The sequence below is a fragment of the Otolemur garnettii genome, unplaced genomic scaffold (genome assembly GCF_000181295.1).
Source record: "Otolemur garnettii isolate 467f Iridium unplaced genomic scaffold, OtoGar3 scaffold00200, whole genome shotgun sequence".
In the NCBI taxonomy this organism is placed as follows: domain Eukaryota; kingdom Metazoa; phylum Chordata; class Mammalia; order Primates; family Galagidae; genus Otolemur; species Otolemur garnettii.
In genome coordinates, this window is record NW_003852595.1 from 717433 (window position 1) to 723987 (window position 6555).

The following is a 6555-nucleotide window of genomic DNA, read 5'->3' on the forward strand; positions in this document are numbered from 1 at the left end:
CCACAATTTATTGATCCATTTGTGGATCAATGGGCACTTGGGCTTCTTCCATGATTTAGCAATTATGAATTGTGCTGCAATAAACATTCTGGTACAAATATCTTTGTTGTAGTGTGATAGGAATATATCCAGAAGACTGAATGCTGAATTTTAAGACTAGATTTTTCATTCTTAATGTCATCTTGTAAAGATAATGTGCAACACACCATTTATTCCTTATCATTTCAAAGCCTATAGCTTCATATTGATAACAATGAATTACAAAGAAAAATATTAAGTTTATGATTTAATCAATCTTAGGAGTAGTCCTATTTAGAATTAAAAGCAAGTATCTTAGCTGAAAGATGCATTAGTATAATAATTAAGAGTGTAACAAATTATGCATGGATGGTGACTCCTTTTTTTTTGAGACAGTCTCATTATGTCACCCTCAGTAGAGTGCTGTGGTGTCACAGCTCACAGTAATCTCAAACTCTTGGCCTCAAGAGATTCTCTTGCCTCTGCTGCAACTACAGGCACCCACCACAACACCTAACCTTTTTTTTGTTGCAGTTGTCATTGTTGGTTAGCTGGCCTGGGCTGGGTTCAAACCCAAGTCAACTTCACTGTATGTACCTGGCACCCTACAGAATTATTTGAAAATAATTCTACACACCTTTAAAAACTGTTTCAGAAACTGTTCTTAAGCTGCTCAAGCTGACTTATAGGAAATCCTTTTTTCTAATTAATTACCATGAACTTTTGCTATCTCCAGTGCACATTGTCACTGCCCCATTGCTCAGACCCCAGAAAGAAAGGTTAAGGTATCCTGGTTGTGCAGCCCATGCTGATTACAGGGTTTTTGACATTCAGCCTGGGCCCAGATGTTTCAGTTAGTTGCAGTGGGCTCGTGTCCAGACAGAGTTACTGAGACAAGAGACATCTTTTCTTAATGACTCTGGGAGCTCTGTAGTTAACACAGGTACATAGATGTTCCTAAGGTAGTAAAGCTTTTGTATTAATTGTATTAAACGTGGATCAACCTCTTAAGGGTTTTGTCTTTAGCAAGTAATTTCAAAAATAAATTATACTTATGTAATAGAGTTTTAAAGGAATCAAATGAAAAAATAAAATAACAACTTAAAGGACTCTAAAAAATAAACTCACAATAAATGGTAAATACTATTAGTTATTTTTTATGAGAACTGGCCTAATTTTGAAAGTCAGTTTTTGATAAAGTTAACAAAGTTTAATTTCAAATTGAATAATATGTGATACAAACAATTTCACATATTTTAGTATAAAATATATCAATCATGTAGAAAATAAAAATAACAGTATACTCACTAACCCAGCTTTTAAAAACATTTTAATATTTGTCTATATTAACTTCAGAGGTTGTGGTCTTCAATAAAAAGAATCAGTATAGATGCTGGCAGTGACTAGTGGAGAATGCCCAAGTCCACTTTCTTCTCCAACTCAAAGGGAATCTCCTAAGTAGATGTAGAATATTTCTCTTATGTTTCCAGACTTTTACAAATATATTAGCATTAATATGCTTTAAAAGTTTAGATTTTTAGATTCGTACATTTAGCTACATGTTGACTACTCACTGTAAAACTGTGTTAAGCTTTCTTCATACATATCAGCCGTAAAAAATTTGCTTTCTCATTAAGGAGCATTATTTAGATAGTTTCAATTATTTTGATATTATAAATACACTTCTTTTTGTCTCATGCTTTCCATTTTTAAAGTGGAAATAGTAATAGTAATTTGTATAAAATAAAATGGTTAATAAATGTAACAACTGTGCTGGGCACAATTTTATGTGTATCTACTATTAAAATAATGTTGCAGGATCCTTTCTGCACTTACCTCTTTGATTCTCAGCGTAAGATGCAGAAATGAGACCAGAAGTGGAAAGGTGTGGTCTTCCAGTGTTATCTGTCTTCAACTTTAATTTAGTTTTCCATTCTGCTATTCTGCTATTTTATGTTCTCAGGGATTATGGGGCTGTATTTATGGACACAGATTGTGCAGTCAGATTCTCTGGGACCTAGCTATGTGATTACAGCAAGATCCCTCTCTGTGACCCAGTTTTCTCATCCATCAAATCAACATACTGATACTGCCCATTTTACTAGACTACACCAGAGAGTAAATAGATTCAGTGCATAGTGCATTAGAACTATGCCTGCAACACATGATGTGTGCATTGAATATTACCTGCCATCACCAACAGCATAGCACAGTTTCCTTTTCTCTACCAATAGCTGAAATTTTCTGATTTTTTTCCCACTTGTTTCCACCCACTTACCAAATTTAGTAGATGTGAAATAATATGTCCTTTGTGTTTGAAAGTGCTTTCCCCTAATTACTAGAGAGATCATCTCTAGTACAGCTGAGCTCCACCTTCTTCTGTCTCCTACCTCACAAGTGATGATTTGAAAACTTGAACCCACTTGACCTTGAAACCAATCTTAGGCCAATTCCTTCTGTACCCGGCAGGCTAAAGGTGTCATCCAAGTTGTACCCATAGTCCTACTCCATTCAGATAGTTTTCTCCTTCTTTTTTAAAATGTCTGTCCAGGAGAATATTATTTATTTATTTATATTTTATTTTTTATGTTGGGACTCATTGAGGGTACAAAGAATTAGGTTACAGATTGCATTTTTTAGGTATAGTTCCTTATATAATTGTGTCCTGCCACCAAGAGGTATGTCATACACCATGACCCTCATCTCCTGCCCTTCTCTCTTTCCTGCTCCGTCATTCTCCTACCCCTCCTATATTAGCTCATCTATTGCCTTCATGTTAGAATTGTGTACATTGCCTTCTTGTTTCTCCATTCTTGTGATGCTTTACTAAAAATGTGTTCTAATTCAATCCAGGTTAATACAAAAGATGTAAATTCTCCATCTTTTTTAATGGCTGAATAGTATTCCATGGGACACATATACCATAGCTTGTTAATCCATTCTTGGGTTGCTGGGCATTTAGGTTCTTTCCACATTTTCGTGATTGGAAATTGAGCTGCAATAGTCTAGTGCAACTGTCCTTATGATGAAAGGATTTTTTTTTCTTTCTGGGTAAATGCCCAGTAATGCAATTGCAGGATCAAATGGGAGGTCTAGTTTGAGTTCTTTGAAGGTTCACCATACTTCCTTGCAAAAAGGTTATTTAGTTTGCAGTCCCACCAGCAGCGTAGAAGTGTTCCCTTCTCTCCACATCCACGCCAGCCTCTGTAGCTTTCAGACTTCATGATGTGGACCATTCTCACTGGGGTTAGGTGATATCTCAGGGTGGTTTTGATTTGCATTTCCCTGATGATTAGGGACAATGAGCATTTTTTCATATGCTTCTTAGCCCATTCATCAGTCTTCTTTAGAGAAGGTTCTATTCATTTCTCTTGCTCAGTGATTTAAGGGATTGGTTCTTTTTATGTTGATTAATTTGAGTTCCCTGTAGATCCTAGTTATCAAGCTTTTGTCCAATTCATAATATGCAAATATCCTTTCCCACTGTGTAGGTTGTCCCATGCTTTGGTTGTTCTCTCCTTAGCTATACAGAAGCTTTTCAGTTTAATTGAGTCCCATTTGTTTATTTTTGTTGTTGTTGCAATTGCCACAGAAGTCTTCATAAAATCTTTCCTCAGCCCCATATCTTCAAGTATTTTTCCCACACTTTTTTCAAGAATTTTTATTGTGTCATGCCTTAGATTTAGGTCTTCTATCCATCTTGAACCAATTTTTGTGACTGGTGAAAGGTGCAGATCCAGTTTCAGTCTTTTATATGTGGATATCCAGTTCTCCCAGCACCATTACTGAATATGGATTCTTTCCCCCAGTGTATATTCTCATTTAGTTTATCAAAGATTAGGTGGCTATAAGATGTTAGTTTCATCTCCTGGTTATCTATTTGCTTCTACATGTCTATGTCTCTATTTTTGTGGAAATACCATGCTATTTTGATCACCATGACCTTGTAGTACAGCCTAAAATCTGGTAGGCTAATACCCCTGGCTTTGTTTTTATTACTAAGAATTGCCTTGGCTATACAGGGTTTCTTCTGCTTCCATACAAAATGAAGAATTATTTTCTCCAAATCTTGAAAGTATGATGTTGGTATTTTAATAGGGATGGCATTGAATCTGTAGATTACTTTGGAAAGTATAGAAATTTTAACAGTGTTGATTCTTCCCAGCCATGAGCATGGTATCAAACCTTCAAAGAAGAGCTTATACCTATACTGCAGAAATTATTCAAAAAAATTGAGGAGGAAGGAGTCTTTCCCAACACATTCTACAAAGCAAATATCACCCTGATCACAAAACAAGAAAAATACCCAACTAAAAAGGAAAACTTCAGACCAATTTCACTAATGAATACAGATGCAAAAATTCTCAACAAAAGTCTAGCCAATAGACTACAGCTTCTCATTAAAAAAGTCATACATCATGATTAACTAGGTTTCATCCCAGGGATGCAAGGCTGGTTTAACATACACAAATCCATTAACATAATTCACTATGTCAACAGAAGCAAAAACAAAGACCATATGATCTTCTCAATAGATACAGAAAAAGCATTTGGTAAAATTCAACATCCTTTTTTAATCAAAACCCTGAAGAATATAGGCATAGATGGTACATTTCTTAAACTGATCAAAGCCATCTATGAAAAAGCCACAGCTAATATTTTGCTCAATGGAGTAAAACTGAAATCTTTTCCACTTAGAACGGAACCAAACAAGGTTGTCCTCTATGGCCACTGCTATTCAGCATAGTGCTGGAAATTCTAGCCAATACAATCAGGCAAGGGAAGGAAATAAAGGGCATCCAAATGGGAGCAGAGGAGGTCAAACTCTCCCTCTTTACTGATGATACGATCTTATACTTAGAAAACCCTAAAGACTCAACCATAAGACTCCTGGAAGTCATTGAAAAATACAGTAATGTCTCAGGATATAAAATCAATGACTACTAGTTAGTAGCCTTTGTATATGCCAATAACATCCAGGATGAGAAGCTAATTAAGGACACAATCCCCTTCACAGTAATTTCAAAGAAAATGTAATAACTAGGAATAAACAAACAAAAGAGGTAAAAGAACTTTATTAAAAAATTATGAAATCCTAAGAAAATAAACAGTAGAAGATATTAACAAATGGATGAACATACCATGCTCAATACTTTTTAAAATGTAAACAAATTTTAAAATAGCTTTTTTATGTGATATAATTATTCAGTCTCTTTTTATGCGCCTGTACATATATTTTTGTTAAACTTGAAATAAGACACTACTCTACTACCAAAAATTCTTTAAATCATGATAGAAAAAACTTATAAGTTATTTTTGGAAATTGTTATTAGACAATGCTGTTAAATTTCCTAAAAACGTTTTCTTTAGAATGTTAGTTATTTGCGATGTTTTGTCTCCTGAACAAAAGATTACATAGTCTAATATTTTGGGTACACTGGGTTAAATAGATCATTATATTCTTTTGCTTCAAGACCCATTTGAAAGGGACATAAATTGTATATTATTTGTAAAACTCTTTTGGCCATCAACTATTCCCAGCTCATGTATATACTTTCCTTTTATATTTCTTCCATTTTTTGTGTGAATTTTACAAGAAATATTCATAGCTAAGAGGAACCAGATTCTGAGTCTTACTCTGTTTTATGATTGCTTGCCAGTTGAATTTTATTGCGTATGAAAAGGTGTTATAGTCAAATTGCTTGTATTATTTTCCTAAGCTGAATATTGTAGTGGTATCTATTTTATAGTCTTTTGCTTTAAAAGATACCCTTAAATTTTCATGTATAGTGAAATATGAACAATGTTGGTTTTATGGGTGTATAACCTTCTTTTCTTGAACAAACTTCCATTGATCAGTTACTAAGTGCCAGATTTCTTCTAGAAATGGAGAATCCAAAGCTGAATAAAATCAGCAGAACAAGGTCCCCTTTACAACCACCATGAAGGATATAATCTAAGACTGTAATAGCTGAATTTGCTAAAATATATTTCCCTTCAGTAATCTTTTTGAGTACAGAACTTCAATATATATCTATTGCCTTATGTATAAAGTCATATGCATTTATAGCTATGCAAATATATTGAGTTCTTTATATAACTTAACTTCTTGAAAACTTGAAACTGTACAATATTGGGAATGTTTTTGACAATTGTTCCATACCTACATTATTTTATGTGACTACAAATCCTGGGGGCCATATTTTCATGCTAAGAAAGAAAGCAAAATTAGATTTAGCTCTAATGTCACTTTGATTCATAATCACTAACATTTATTGAGTACTGGGGGAAAAATAATCTATATTCAATGGAAATGTTCAATTTGAAGATCTCAGATATGATCCACCTACACAGAACACTAAAAGTAGCTTTCCTCATACTTCAGATAAAAATGAATACATCCATTTCTAGTCTCTTTCATTTTGGAAGTCTTAGCCACAAAGATGTACTTTGTGGCGAGGCGTGATGGCTCATGCCTAGTTCTAGCATTCTAAGAGGCTAAGGTGGGAGGGTCCCCTCAGCTCCAGAGGAGCCTGA